General features: G+C 51.2%; 1 protein-coding gene across 2 annotated transcripts in view; it reads left to right on the forward strand.

Moving 5' to 3' along the window:
• ciapin1 (cytokine induced apoptosis inhibitor 1) overlaps positions 1-15611 on the forward strand; it is a 171515-nt gene that overhangs the window by 102568 nt on the left and 53336 nt on the right. The gene's annotated exons all lie outside the window — the stretch shown is intronic.

The raw sequence follows: 15611 nt of genomic DNA on the forward strand, positions 1-15611 counted from the left end.
GAGGTCTCTTTCCCCTTCCCTCCTTTCACTGGGGTCTCTTTACCCTTCTCTCGTTACCCTGGAGCCTCTTTCCCCGTTTCTCGTTAAACTGGGGCCTCTTTACCCGTTTCTCGTTAAACTGGGGCCTCTTTCCCCGTCTCTCGTTACGCTGGGGTCTCTTTCCCCTTCTCTCGTTACACTGTGGTCTCTTTCCCCTTCTCTCGTTACACTGGGATCTCTTTCCCCTTCTCTCGTTGCACTGGGACCTCTTTCCCCTTCGTTCGTTACACTGGGGCCACTTTCCCTTTCTCTCGTTAGACTGGGGCCACTTTCTCCTACTCTCGTTACACTGGGGTCTCTTTCCCCGTCACTCTTTACACTCGGCTCTCTTTACTCTTCTCTCGTTACACTGGGGTCTCTTTACCCTTCTCTCGTTACCCTGGAGCCTCTTTCCCCGTTTCTCGTTAAACTGGGCCCTCTTTCCCCGTTTCTCGTTAAACTGGGGCCTCTTTCCCCGTCTCTCGTTACGCTGGGGTCTCTTTCCCCTTCTCTCGTTACACTGTGGTCTCTTTCCCCTTCTCTCGTTACACTTTCCACTTCTCTCGTTACACTGGGGTCTCTTTTCCCTTCTCTCGTTACACTGGGGCCACTTTCCCCTTCTCTCGTTACACTGGGGTCTCTTTACCCTTCTCTCGTTACCCTGGAGCCTCTTTCCCCGTCTCTCGTTACACTGGGGTCTCTTTCCCCTTCTCTCGTTACACTGTGGTCTCTTTCCCCTTCTCTCGTTACACTGGGATCTCTTTCCCCTTCTCTCGTTGCACTGGGACCTCTTTCCCCTTCGTTCGTTACACTGGGGCCACTTTCCCTTTCTATCGTTAGACTGGGGCCACTTTCTCCTACTCTCGTTACACTGGGGTCATTTTCCCCTTCTCTCGTTACACTTTCCACTTCTCTCGTTACACTGGGGTCTCTTTTCCCTTCTCTCGTTACACTGGGGCCACTTTCCCCTTCTCTCGTTACACTGGGGTCTCTTTACCCTTCTCTCGTTACCCCGGAGCCTCTTTCCCCGTCTCTCGTTGCACTGGGGCCTCTTTCCCCGTCTCTCGTTACACTGGGGTCTCTTTCCCCTTCTCTCTTTACACTGGGCTCTCTTTACTCCTGTCTTGTTACACTGGGGTCTCTTTCCCCTTCTCTCGTTACAGTGTGGTCTCTTTCCCCTTCTCTCGTTACACTTGGGCCACTGTCCCCTTCTCTCATTACACTGGGGCCACTCTCCCCTTCTCTCGTTACACTGGGGCCAATTTCCCCTTCTCTCATAACACTGGGGCCACTTTCCCCTTTACTCATTACACTAGGGCCACTTTCCCCTTCTCTCGTTACACTGAGGTCTCTTTCCCCTTCACTCGTTACACTGGGATCTCTTTCCCCTTCTCTCTTTACACTCGGCTCTCTTAACTCTTCTTTCGTTGCACTGGGGTCTGTTTCCCCTTCTCTCTTTACCCTGGGCTCTCTTTACTCTTCTCTTGTTAAACTGGGGTCTCTTTCCCCTTCTCTCGTTACACTGTGGTCTCTTTCCCCTTCTCTCGCTACACTTTCCCCTTCTCTCTTTACACTGGGATCTCTTTCCACTTCTCTCGTTACACTGGGATCTCTTTCCCCTTCTCTCATTACACTGGGATCTCTTTCCCCTTTTCTCATTACACTGGGATCTCTTTCCCCTTCTCTCGTTACACTGGGGTCTCTTTTCCCTTCTCTCGTTACGCTGGGGCCACTCTCCCCTTCTTTCGTTACACTGGGGTCTCTTTCCCCTTCTCTCATTACACTGGGATCTCTTTCCCCTTGTCTGGTTATAACGGGGTCTCTTTTCCCTTCCCTCGTTACACTGGGGTCTCTTTCCCCTTCACTCGTTACACTGGGTTCTCTTTCCCCTTCACTCGTTACACTGGGGTCTCTTTCCCCGTCTCTCTTTACACTCGGCTCTCTTTACTCTTCTCTCGTTACACTGGGGTCTCTTTCCCCTTCTCTCGTTACACTGAGGTCTCTTTCCCCGTTTCTCGTTAAACTGGGCCCTCTTTCCCCGTTTCTCGTTAAACTGGGGCCTCTTTCCCCGTCTCTCGTTACGCTGGGGTCTCTTTCCCCTTCTCTCGTTACACTGGGGTCTCTTTCCCCGTCACTCTTTACACTCGGCTCTCTTTACTCTTCTCTCGTTACACTGGGGTCTCTTTACCCTTCTCTCGTTACCCTGGAGCCTCTTTCCCCGTTTCTCGTTAAACTGGGCCCTCTTTCCCCGTTTCTCGTTAAACTGGGGCCTCTTTCCCCGTCTCTCGTTACGCTGGGGTCTCTTTCCCCTTCTCTCGTTACACTGTGGTCTCTTTCCCCTTCTCTCGTTACACTGGGATCTCTTTCCCCTTCTCTCGTTGCACTGGGACCTCTTTCCCCTTCGTTCGTTACACTGGGGCCACTTTCCCTTTCTCTCGTTAGACTGGGGCCACTTTCTCCTACTCTCGTTACACTGGGGTCATTTTCCCCTTCTCTCGTTACACTTTCCACTTCTCTCGTTACACTGGGGTCTCTTTTCCCTTCTCTCGTTACACTGGGGCCACTTTCCCCTTCTCTCGTTACACTGGGGTCTCTTTACCCTTCTCTCGTTACCCTGGAGCCTCTTTCCCCGTCTCTCGTTACACTGGGGTCTCTTTCCCCTTCTCTCGTTACACTGTGGTCTCTTTCCCCTTCTCTCGTTACACTGGGATCTCTTTCCCCTTCTCTCGTTGCACTGGGACCTCTTTCCCCTTCGTTCGTTACACTGGGGCCACTTTCCCTTTCTATCGTTAGACTGGGGCCACTTTCTCCTACTCTCGTTACACTGGGGTCATTTTCCCCTTCTCTCGTTACACTTTCCACTTCTCTCGTTACACTGGGGTCTCTTTTCCCTTCTCTCGTTACACTGGGGCCTCTTTCCCCGTCTCTCGTTACACTGGGGTCTCTTTCCCCTTCTCTCTTTACACTGGGCTCTCTTTACTCCTGTCTTGTTACACTGGGGTCTCTTTCCCCTTCTCTCGTTACAGTGTGGTCTCTTTCCCCTTCTCTCGTTACACTTGGGCCACTGTCCCCTTCTCTCATTACACTGGGGCCACTCTCCCCTTCTCTCGTTACACTGGGGCCAATTTCCCCTTCTCTCATAACACTGGGGCCACTTTCCCCTTTACTCATTACACTAGGGCCACTTTCCCCTTCTCTCGTTACACTGTGGTCTCTTTCCCCTTCACTCGTTACACTGGGATCTCTTTCCCCTTCTCTCTTTACACTCGGCTCTCTTAACTCTTCTTTCGTTGCACTGGGGTCTGTTTCCCCTTCTCTCTTTACCCTGGGCTCTCTTTACTCTTCTCTTGTTAAACTGGGGTCTCTTTCCCCTTCTCTCGTTACACTGTGGTCTCTTTCCCCTTCTCTCGCTACACTTTCCCCTTCTCTCTTTACACTGGGATCTCTTTCCACTTCTCTCGTTACACTGGGATCTCTTTCCCCTTCTCTCATTACACTGGGATCTCTTTCCCCTTTTCTCATTACACTGGGATCTCTTTCCCCTTCTCTCGTTACACTGGGGTCTCTTTTCCCTTCTCTCGTTACGCTGGGGCCACTCCCACCTTCTTTCGTTACACTGGGGTCTCTTTCCCCTTCTCTCATTACACTGGGATCTCTTTCCCCTTGTCTGGTTATAACGGGGTCTCTTTTCCCTTCCCTCGTTACACTGGGGTCTCTTTCCCCTTCACTCGTTACACTGGGTTCTCTTTCCCCTTCACTCGTTACACTGGGGTCTCTTTCCCCGTCTCTCTTTACACTCGGCTCTCTTTACTCTTCTCTCGTTACACTGGGGTCTCTTTCCCCTTCTCTCGTTACACTGAGGTCTCTTTCCCCTTCCCTCCTTTCACTGGGGTCTCTTTACCCTTCTCTCGTTACCCTGGAGCCTCTTTCCCCGTTTCTCGTTAAACTGGGCCCTCTTTCCCCGTTTCTCGTTAAACTGGGGCCTCTTTCCCCGTCTCTCGTTACGCTGGGGTCTCTTTCCCCTTCTCTCATTACACTGTGGTCTCTTTCCCCTTCTCTCGTTACACTGGGATCTCTTTCCCCTTCTCTCGTTGCACTGGGACCTCTTTCCCCTTCGTTCGTTACACTGGGGCCACTTTCCCTTTCTCTCGTTAGACTGGGGCACTTTCTCCTACTCTCGTTACACTGGGGTCATTTTCCCCTTCTCTCGTTACACTTTCCACTTCTCTCGTTACACTGGGGTCTCTTTTCCCTTCTCTCGTTACACTGGGGCCACTTTCCCCTTCTCTCGTTACACTGGGGTCTCTTTACCCTTCTCTCGTTACCCTGGAGCCTCTTTCCCCGTCTCTCGTTGCACTGGGGCCTCTTTCCCCGTCTCTCGTTACACTGGGGTCTCTTTCCCCTTCTCTCTTTACACTGGGCTCTCTTTACTCCTGTCTTGTTACACTGGGGTCTCTTTCCCCTTCTCTCGTTACAGTGTGGTCTCTTTCCCCTTCTCTCGTTACACTTTCCCCTTCTCTCTTTACACTGGGATCTCTTTCCCCTTCTCTCGTTACACTAGGATCTCTTTCCCCTTTTGTCGTTACACTGGGGTCTCTTTACCCTTCTCTCGTTACCCTGGAGCCTCTTTCCCCGTCTCTCGTTACACTGGGGTCTCTTTCCCCTTCTCTCGTTACACTGTGGTCTCTTTCCCCTTCTCTCGTTACACTGGGATCTCTTTCCCCTTCTCTCGTTGCACTGGGACCTCTTTCCCCTTCGTTCGTTACACTGGGGCCACTTTCCCTTTCTATCGTTAGACTGGGGCCACTTTCTCCTACTCTCGTTACACTGGGGTCATTTTCCCCTTCTCTCGTTACACTTTCCACTTCTCTCGTTACACTGGGGTCTCTTTTCCCTTCTCTCGTTACACTGGGGCCACTTTCCCCTTCTCTCGTTACACTGGGGTCTCTTTACCCTTCTCTCGTTACCCCGGAGCCTCTTTCCCCGTCTCTCGTTGCACTGGGGCCTCTTTCCCCGTCTCTCGTTACACTGGGGTCTCTTTCCCCTTCTCTCTTTACACTGGGCTCTCTTTACTCCTGTCTTGTTACACTGGGGTCTCTTTCCCCTTCTCTCGTTACAGTGTGGTCTCTTTCCCCTTCTCTCGTTACACTTGGGCCACTGTCCCCTTCTCTCATTACACTGGGGCCACTCTCCCCTTCTCTCGTTACACTGGGGCCAATTTCCCCTTCTCTCATAACACTGGGGCCACTTTCCCCTTTACTCATTACACTAGGGCCACTTTCCCCTTCTCTCGTTACACTGAGGTCTCTTTCCCCTTCACTCGTTACACTGGGATCTCTTTCCCCTTCTCTCTTTACACTCGGCTCTCTTAACTCTTCTTTCGTTGCACTGGGGTCTGTTTCCCCTTCTCTCTTTACCCTGGGCTCTCTTTACTCTTCTCTTGTTAAACTGGGGTCTCTTTCCCCTTCTCTCGTTACACTGTGGTCTCTTTCCCCTTCTCTCGCTACACTTTCCCCTTCTCTCTTTACACTGGGATCTCTTTCCACTTCTCTCGTTACACTGGGATCTCTTTCCCCTTCTCTCATTACACTGGGATCTCTTTCCCCTTTTCTCATTACACTGGGATCTCTTTCCCCTTCTCTCGTTACACTGGGGTCTCTTTTCCCTTCTCTCGTTACGCTGGGGCCACTCTCCCCTTCTTTCGTTACACTGGGGTCTCTTTCCCCTTCTCTCATTACACTGGGATCTCTTTCCCCTTGTCTGGTTATAACGGGGTCTCTTTTCCCTTCCCTCGTTACACTGGGGTCTCTTTCCCCTTCACTCGTTACACTGGGTTCTCTTTCCCCTTCACTCGTTACACTGGGGTCTCTTTCCCCGTCTCTCTTTACACTCGGCTCTCTTTACTCTTCTCTCGTTACACTGGGGTCTCTTTCCCCTTCTCTCGTTACACTGAGGTCTCTTTCCCCGTTTCTCGTTAAACTGGGCCCTCTTTCCCCGTTTCTCGTTAAACTGGGGCCTCTTTCCCCGTCTCTCGTTACGCTGGGGTCTCTTTCCCCTTCTCTCGTTACACTGGGGTCTCTTTCCCCGTCACTCTTTACACTCGGCTCTCTTTACTCTTCTCTCGTTACACTGGGGTCTCTTTCCCCTTCTCTCGTTACACTGAGGTCTCTTTCCCCGTTTCTCGTTAAACTGGGCCCTCTTTCCCCGTTTCTCGTTAAACTGGGGCCTCTTTCCCCGTCTCTCGTTACGCTGGGGTCTCTTTCCCCTTCTCTCGTTACACTGTGGTCTCTTTCCCCTTCTCTCGTTACACTGGGATCTCTTTCCCCTTCTCTCGTTGCACTGGGACCTCTTTCCCCTTCGTTCGTTACACTGGGGCCACTTTCCCTTTCTCTCGTTAGACTGGGGCCACTTTCTCCTACTCTCGTTACACTGGGGTCATTTTCCCCTTCTCTCGTTACTCTTTCCACTTCTCTCGTTACACTGGGGTCTCTTTTCCCTTCTCTCGTTACACTGGGGCCACTTTCCCCTTCTCTCGTTACACTGGGGTCTCTTTACCCTTCTCTCGTTACCCTGGAGCCTCTTTCCCCGTCTCTCGTTACACTGGGGTCTCTTTCCCCTTCTCTCGTTACACTGTGGTCTCTTTCCCCTTCTCTCGTTACACTGGGATCTCTTTCCCCTTCTCTCGTTGCACTGGGACCTCTTTCCCCTTCGTTCGTTACACTGGGGCCACTTTCCCTTTCTATCGTTAGACTGGGGCCACTTTCTCCTACTCTCGTTACACTGGGGTCATTTTCCCCTTCTCTCGTTACACTTTCCACTTCTCTCGTTACACTGGGGTCTCTTTTCCCTTCTCTCGTTACACTGGGGCCACTTTCCCCTTCTCTCGTTACACTGGGGTCTCTTTACCCTTCTCTCGTTACCCCGGAGCCTCTTTCCCCGTCTCTCGTTGCACTGGGGCCTCTTTCCCCGTCTCTCGTTACACTGGGGTCTCTTTCCCCTTCTCTCTTTACACTGGGCTCTCTTTACTCCTGTCTTGTTACACTGGGGTCTCTTTCCCCTTCTCTCGTTACAGTGTGGTCTCTTTCCCCTTCTCTCGTTACACTTGGGCCACTGTCCCCTTCTCTCATTACACTGGGGCCACTCTCCCCTTCTCTCGTTACACTGGGGCCAATTTCCCCTTCTCTCATAACACTGGGGCCACTTTCCCCTTTACTCATTACACTAGGGCCACTTTCCCCTTCTCTCGTTACACTGAGGTCTCTTTCCCCTTCACTCGTTACACTGGGATCTCTTTCCCCTTCTCTCTTTACACTCGGCTCTCTTAACTCTTCTTTCGTTGCACTGGGGTCTGTTTCCCCTTCTCTCTTTACCCTGGGCTCTCTTTACTCTTCTCTTGTTAAACTGGGGTCTCTTTCCCCTTCTCTCGTTACACTGTAGTCTCTTTCCCCTTCTCTCGCTACACTTTCCCCTTCTCTCTTTACACTGGGATCTCTTTCCACTTCTCTCGTTACACTGGGATCTCTTTCCCCTTCTCTCATTACACTGGGATCTCTTTCCCCTTTTCTCATTACACTGGGATCTCTTTCCCCTTCTCTCGTTACACTGGGGTCTCTTTTCCCTTCTCTCGTTACGCTGGGGCCACTCCCACCTTCTTTCGTTACACTGGGGTCTCTTTCCCCTTCTCTCATTACACTGGGATCTCTTTCCCCTTGTCTGGTTATAACGGGGTCTCTTTTCCCTTCCCTCGTTACACTGGGGTCTCTTTCCCCTTCACTCGTTACACTGGGTTCTCTTTCCCCTTCACTCGTTACACTGGGGTCTCTTTCCCCGTCTCTCTTTACACTCGGCTCTCTTTACTCTTCTCTCGTTACACTGGGGTCTCTTTCCCCTTCTCTCGTTACACTGAGGTCTCTTTCCCCTTCCCTCCTTTCACTGGGGTCTCTTTACCCTTCTCTCGTTACCCTGGAGCCTCTTTCCCCGTTTCTCGTTAAACTGGGCCCTCTTTCCCCGTTTCTCGTTAAACTGGGGCCTCTTTCCCCGTCTCTCGTTACGCTGGGGTCTCTTTCCCCTTCTCTCGTTACACTGTGGTCTCTTTCCCCTTCTCTCGTTACACTGGGATCTCTTTCCCCTTCTCTCGTTGCACTGGGACCTCTTTCCCCTTCGTTCGTTACACTGGGGCCACTTTCCCTTTCTCTCGTTAGACTGGGGCACTTTCTCCTACTCTCGTTACACTGGGGTCATTTTCCCCTTCTCTCGTTACACTTTCCACTTCTCTCGTTACACTGGGGTCTCTTTTCCCTTCTCTCGTTACACTGGGGCCACTTTCCCCTTCTCTCGTTACACTGGGGTCTCTTTACCCTTCTCTCGTTACCCTGGAGCCTCTTTCCCCGTCTCTCGTTGCACTGGGGCCTCTTTCCCCGTCTCTCGTTACACTGGGGTCTCTTTCCCCTTCTCTCTTTACACTGGGCTCTCTTTACTCCTGTCTTGTTACACTGGGGTCTCTTTCCCCTTCTCTCGTTACAGTGTGGTCTCTTTCCCCTTCTCTCGTTACACTTTCCCCTTCTCTCTTTACACTGGGATCTCTTTCCCCTTCTCTCGTTACACTAGGATCTCTTTCCCCTTTTGTCGTTACACTGGGGTCTCTTTCCCCTTCTCTCGTTACACTTGGCCCACTTTATCCTTCTCTCGTTACACTGGGGTCTCTTTCCCCTTCTCTCATTACACTGGGGCCACTTTCCCCTTGTCTGGTTATAACGGGGTCTCTTTTCCCTTCCCCCATTACACTGGGGTCTCTTTCCCCTTCACTCGCTACACTGTGGTCTCTTTCCCCTTCTCTCTTTACACTGGGATCTCTTTCCCCTTTTCTCGTTACACTGGGATCTCATTCCCCTTCTCTCGTTACACTGGGGTCTCTTTTCCCTTCTCTCGTTACACTGGGGCCACTCTCCCCTTCTTTCGTTACACTGGGGTTTCTTTCCCCTTCTATCGTTACAGTTGGCCCACTTTATCCTTCTCTCGTTACACTGGGATCTCTTTCCCCTTCTCTCGTTACACTGGGATCTCTTTCCCCTTCTCTCATAACACTGGGATCTCTCTCCCCTTCTCTCATTACACTGGGATCTCTTTCCCCTTCTCTCATTACACTGGGATCTCTTTCCCCTTCGTTCGTTACGCTGGGGCCACTTTCCCTCTCTCTCGTTACACTGGGGCCACCTTCCCCTTCTCTCGTTACACTGTGGTCTCTTTCCCCTTCTCTCGCTACACTTTCCCCTTCTCTCTTTACACTGGGATCTCTTTCCACTTCTCTCGTTACACTGGTATCTCTTTCCCCTTCTTTCATTACAATGGGATCTCTTTCCCCTTTTCTCGTTACACTGGGATCTCTTTCCCCTTCTCTCGTTACACTGGGGTCTCTTTTCCCTTCACTCGTTACAATGGGGCCACTCTCCCCTTCTTTCGTTACACTGGGGTCTCTTTCCCCTTCTCTCGTTACACTTGGCCCACTTTATCATTCTCTCGTTACACTGGGGTCACTTTCCCCTTCTCTCATTACACTGGGATCTCGTTCCCCTTGTCTGGTTATAACGGGGTCTCTTTTCACTTCCCTCGTTACACTGGGGTCTATTTCCCCTTCACTCGTTACACTGGGGACTCTTTCCCCTTCTCTCATAACACTGGGATCTCTTTCCCCTTCTCTCGTTACACTGGGATCTCTTTCCCCTTCTCTCGTTACACTCGGATCTCTTTCCCCTTCGTTCATTAAACTGGGGCCACTTTCCCTTTCTCTCGTTACACTGGGGCCACTCTCCCCTTCTTTCGTTACAATGGGGTCCCTTTTCCCTTCTCTCGTTACACTTGGCCCACTTTATCCTTCTCTCGTTACACTGGGGTCACTTTCCCCTTCTCTCATTACACTGCGATCTCTTTCCCCTTGTCTCGTTATAACGGGGTCTCTTTTCCCTTCCCTCGTTACACTGGGGTCTATTTCCCCTTCACTCGTTACACTGGGGTCTATTTCCCCTTCACTCGTTACACTGGGGTCTCCTTCCCCTTCGTTCGTTACACTGGGGCCACTTTTCCTTTCTCTCGTTAGACTGCGGCCACTTTCCCCTACTCTCGTTACACTGGGGTCATTTTCCCCTTCTCTCGTTACACTTTCCCCTTCTCTTGTTACACTGTGGTCTCTTTTCCCTTCTCTCGTTACACTGGGGCCACTCTCCCCTTCTCTCGTTACACTGGGGCCACTCTCCCCTTCTCTCGTTACACTGGGGCCACTCTCCCCTTCTCTCGTTACACTGGGGCCACTCTCCCCTTCTCTCGTTACACTGGGGCCACTCTCCCCTTCTCTCGTTACACTGGGGCCAATTTCCCCTTCTGTCGTTACACTGGGGCCACTTTCCCCTTCTCTCATTACACTGGGGCCACTTTCCCCTTCTCTCGTTACACTGGGGCCACTTTCCCCTTGTCTGATTATAACGGGGTCACTTTTCCCTTCCCTCGTTACACTGGGGTCTCTTTCCCCTTCACTGGTTACACTGGGGTCTCTTTCCCCTTCACTCGTTACACTGGGGTCACTCTCCCTTTCTCTCGTTACACTGGGGCCACTCTCCCCTTCTCTCGTTACACTGGGGCCAATTTCCCCTTCTCTCGTTAAACTGGGCCACTTTCCCCTTCTCTCGTTACACTGGGGCCACTTTCCCCTACTCTCGTTACACTGGGGTAATTTTCCCCTTCTCTCGTTACACTGTGGTCTCTTTTCCCTTCTCTCGTTACACTGGGGCCACTCTCCCTTTCTCTCGTTACACTGGGGCCACTCTCCCCTTCTCTCGTTACACTGGGGCCAATTTCCCCTTCTCTCGTTACACTGGGCCACTTTCCCCTTCTCTCGTTACACTGGGGCCACTTTCCCCTTGTCTGATTATAACGGGGTCTCTTTTCCCTTCTCTCGTTACACTAGGGTCTCTTTCCCCTTCCCTCCTTTCACTGGGGTCTCTTTACCCTTCTCTCGTTACCCTGGAGCCTCTTTCCCCATTTCTCGTTACACTGGGGACTCTTTCCCCGTCTCTCGTTACACTGGGGTCTCTTTCCCCTTCTCTCTTTGCACTGGGCTCTCTTTACTCTTCTCTTGTTACACTGGGGTCTCTTTCCCCTTCTCTCGTTACACTGTGGTCTCTTTCCCCTTCTCTCGCTACACTTTCCCCTTCTCTCTTTACACTGGGATCTCTTTCCACTTCTCTCGTTACACTGGGATCTCTTTCCCCTTCTCTCATTACACTGGGATCTCTTTCCCCTTTTCTCGTTACGCTGCGATCTCTTTCCCCTTCGTTCGTTACACTGGGATCTCTTTCCCCTTCTCTCATAACACTGGGATCTCTTTCCTCTTCTCTCGTTACACTGGGATCTCTTTCCCCTTCTCTCGTTACACTCGGATCTCTTTCCCCTTCGTTCGTTACACTGGGGCCACTTTCCCTTTCTCTCGTTAGACTGGGTCCACCTTCCCCTACTCTCGTTACACTGTGGTCTCTTTCCCCTTCTCTCGTTACACTGGGGCCACTTTCCCCCTGTCTGATTTTTACGGGGTCTCTTTTCCCTTCCCTCGTTACACTGGGGTCTCTTTCCCCTTCACTCGTTACACTGGGGTCTCTTTCCCCTTCACTCGTTACACTGGGTTCTCTTTCCCCTTCTCTCTTTACACTGGGCTCTCTTTACTCTTCTCTCGTTACACTGGGGTCTCTTTCCCCTTCTCTCTTAACGCTGGGCTCTCTTTACTCTTCTCTTGTTACACTGGTGTCTCTTTCCCCTTCTCTCGTTACACTGGGGTCTCTTTCCCCTTCTCTCGTTACACTGGGATCTCTTCCCCCTTCTCTCATTACACTGGGGTCTCTTTCCCCTTTTCTTGTTACACTGGGATCTCTTTCCCCGTCTCTCGTTATACTTGTGTCTCTTTTCCCTTCTCTCGTTACCCTGGGGCCACTCTCCCCTTCTTTCATTACACTGGGGTCTCTTTCCCCTTCTCTCGGTACACTTGGCCCACTCTATCCTTCTCTCGTTACACTGGGGTCTCTTTCCCCCGTCTCTCTTTACACTCGGCACTCTTTACTCTTCTATCGTTACACTGGGGTCTCTTTCCCCTTCTCTCGTTACACTGTGGTCTCTTTCCCCTTCCCTCCTTTCACTGGGGTCTCTTTACCCTTCTCTCGTTACCCTGGAGCCTCTTTCCCCGTTTCTCGTTACACTGGGGCCTCTTTCCCCGTCTCTCGTTACACTGGGGTCTCTTTCCACTTCTCTCTTTACACTGGGCTCTCTTTACTCTTCTCTTGTTACACTGGGGTCTCTTTCCCCTTCTCTCGTTACACTGTGGTCTCTTTCCCCTTCTCTCGTTACACTGGGGCCACTTTCCCCGTGTCTGATTTTTACGGGGTCTCTTTTCCCTTCCCTCGTTACACTGGGGTCTCTTTCCCCTTCACTCGTTACACTGGGGTCTCTTTCCCCTTCACTCGTTACACTGGGGTCTCTTTCCCCGTCTCTCTTTACACTCGGCTCTCTTTACTCTTCTCTCGTTACACTGGGGTCTCTTTCCCATTCTCTCTTTACACTGGGCTCTCTTTACTCTTCTCTTGTTACACTGGGGTCTCTTTCCCATTCTCTCGTTGCACTGTGGTCTCTTTCCCCTTCTCTCGCTACACTTTCCCCTTCTCTCTTTACACTGGAATCTCTTTCCACTTCTCTCGTTACACTGGGATCTCTTTCCCCTTCTCTCATTACACTGGGATCTCTTTCCCCTTTTCTCGTTACACTGGGATCTCTTTCCCCTTCTCTCGTTATACTGGGGTATCTTTTCCCTTCTCTCGTTACACTGGGGCCACTCTCCCCTTCTTTCGTTACACTGGGGTCTCTTTCCCCTTCTCTCTTTACACTTGGCCCACTCTATCCTTCTCTCGTTACACTGGGGTCTCTTTCCCCTTCTCTCATTTCACTGGCATCTCTTTCCCCTTGTCTGGTTATAACGGGGTCTCTTTTCCCTTCCCTCGTTACACTGGGGTCTCTTTCCCCTTCACTCGTTACACTGGGGTGTCTTTCCCCTTCACTCGTTACACTGGGGTCTCTTTCCCCCGTCTCTCTTTACACTCGGCTCTCTTTACTCTTCTCTCGTTACACTGGGGTCTCTTTCCCCTTCTCTCGTTACACTGTGGTCTCTTTCCCCTTCCCTCCTTTCACTGGGGTCTCTTTACCCTTCTCTCGTTACCCTGGAGCCTCTTTCCCCGTTTCTCGTTACACTGCGGCCTCTTTCCCCGTCTCTCGTTACACTGGGGTCTCTTTCCTCTTCTCTCTTTACACTGGGCGCTCTTTACTCTTCTCTTGTTACACTGGGGTCTCTTTCCCCTTCTCTCGTTATACTGTGGTCTCTTTCCCCTTCTCTCGTTATACTTTCCCCTTCTCTCATTACACTGGGATCTCTTTCCACTTCTCTCGTTACACTGGGATCTCTTTCCCCTTCTCTCGTTACACTGGGATGTTCTTTCACCTTTTCTCGTTACACTGGGGTCTCTTTCCCCTTCTCTCTTTACACTGGGCTCTTTTTACTCTTCTCTTGTTACAATGGGGTCTCTTTCCCCTTCTCTCGTTACACTTTCCCCTTCTCTTGTTACACTGGGGTCTCTTTCCCCTTCTCTCGTTACAGTGTGGTCTCTTTCCCCTTCTCTCGTTACACTTTCCCCTTCTCTCTTTACACTGGGATCTCTTTCCCGTTCTCTCGTTACACTGGGGTCTCTTTCCCCTTCTCTCGTTACACTTGGCCCACTTTATCCTTCTCTCGTTACACTGGGGTCTCTTTCCCCTTCTCTCATTACACTGGGATCTCTTTCCCCTTGTCTGGTTATAACGGGGTCTCTTTTCCCTTCCCTCGTTACACTGGGGTCTCTTTCCCCTTCACTCGTTACACTGGGGTGTCTTTCCCCTTCACTCGTTACACTGGGGTCTCTTTCCCCCATCTCTCTTTACACTCGGCTCTCTTTACTCTTCTCTCGTTACACTGGAGCCTCTTTGCCCGTTTCTCGTTACACTGCGGCCTCTTTCCCCGTCTCTCGTTACACTGGGGTCTCTTTCCACTTCTCTCTTTACACTGGGGTCTCTTTACTCTTCTCTTGCTACACTGGGGTCTCTTTCCCCTTCTCACGTTACACTGTGGTCTCTTTCCCCTTCTCTCGTTACACTTTCCCCTTCTCTCTTTACACTGGGATCTCTTTCCACTTCTCTCGTTACACTGGGATCTCTTTCCCCTTCTTTCGTTACACTGGGATCTCTTTCCCCTTTTCTCGTTACACTGGGGTCTCTTTCCTTTCTCTCTTTACACTGGGCTCTCTTTACTCTTCTCTTGTTACAATGGGGTCTATTTCCCCTTCTCTCGTTACACTGTGGTCTCTTTCCCCTTCTCTCGTTACACTTTCTCCTTCTCTTGTTACACTGGGGTCTCTTTCCCCTTCTCTCGTTACACTTTCCCCTTCTCTCTTTACACTGGGATCTCTTTCCCCTTCTCTCGTTACACTTGGCCCACTTTATCCTTCTCTCGTTACACTGTGGTCTCTTTCGCCTTCCCTCATTACACTGGGGCCACTTTCCCCTTGTCTGGTTATAACGGGGTCTCTTTTCCCTTCCCTCATTACACTGGGGTCTCTTTCCCCTTCACTCGTTACACTGGGGTCTCTTTCCCCTTCTCTCGTTACACTGGGGCCACTTTCCCCTACTCTCGTTACACTGGGGTAATTTTCCCCTTCTCTCGTTACACTGTGGTCTCTTTTCCCTTCTCTCGTTACACTGGGGCCACTCTCCCTTTCTCTCGTTACACTGGGGCCACTCTCCCTTTCTCTCGTTACACTGGGGCCACTCTCCCCTTCTCTCGTTACACTGGGGCCACTTTCCCCTTCTCTCATTACACTGGGCCACTTTCCCCTTCTCTCGTTCCACTGGGGCCACTTTCCCCTTGTCTGATTATAACGGGGTCTCTTTTCCCTTCTCTCGTTGCACTGGGGTCTCTTTCCCCTTCTCTCTTTACACTGGGCTCTCTTTACTCTTCTCTCGTTACACTGGGGTCTCTTTCCCCTTCTCTCGTTACCCTGGAGCCTCTTTCCCCATTTCTCGTTACACTGGGGACTCTTTCCCCGACTCTCGTTACACTGGGGTCATTTCCCCTTCTCTCTTTACACTGGGCTCTCTTTACTCTTCTCTTGTTACACTGGGGTCTCTTTCCCCTTCTCTCGTTACACTGTGGTCTCTTTCCCCTTCTCTCGCTACACTTTCCCCTTCTCTCTTTACACTGGGATCTCTTTCCAATTCTCTCGTTACACTGGTATCTCTTTCCCCTTCTCTCATTACACTGGGATCTCTTTCCCCTTCTCTCGTTACACTGGGATCTCTTTCCCCTTCTCTCGTTACACTGGGATCTCTTTCCCCTTCTCACATAACACTGGGATCTCTTTCCCCTTCTCTCGTTACATTGGGATCTCTTTCCCCTTCTCTCGTTACACTCGGATGTCTTTCCCCTTCGTTCGTTACACTGGGGCCACTTTCCCTTTCTCTCGTTTGACTGGGGCCAC

Source organism: Carcharodon carcharias, chromosome 7 (genome assembly GCF_017639515.1).
Source record: "Carcharodon carcharias isolate sCarCar2 chromosome 7, sCarCar2.pri, whole genome shotgun sequence".
In the NCBI taxonomy this organism is placed as follows: Eukaryota; Metazoa; Chordata; class Chondrichthyes; order Lamniformes; family Lamnidae; genus Carcharodon; species Carcharodon carcharias.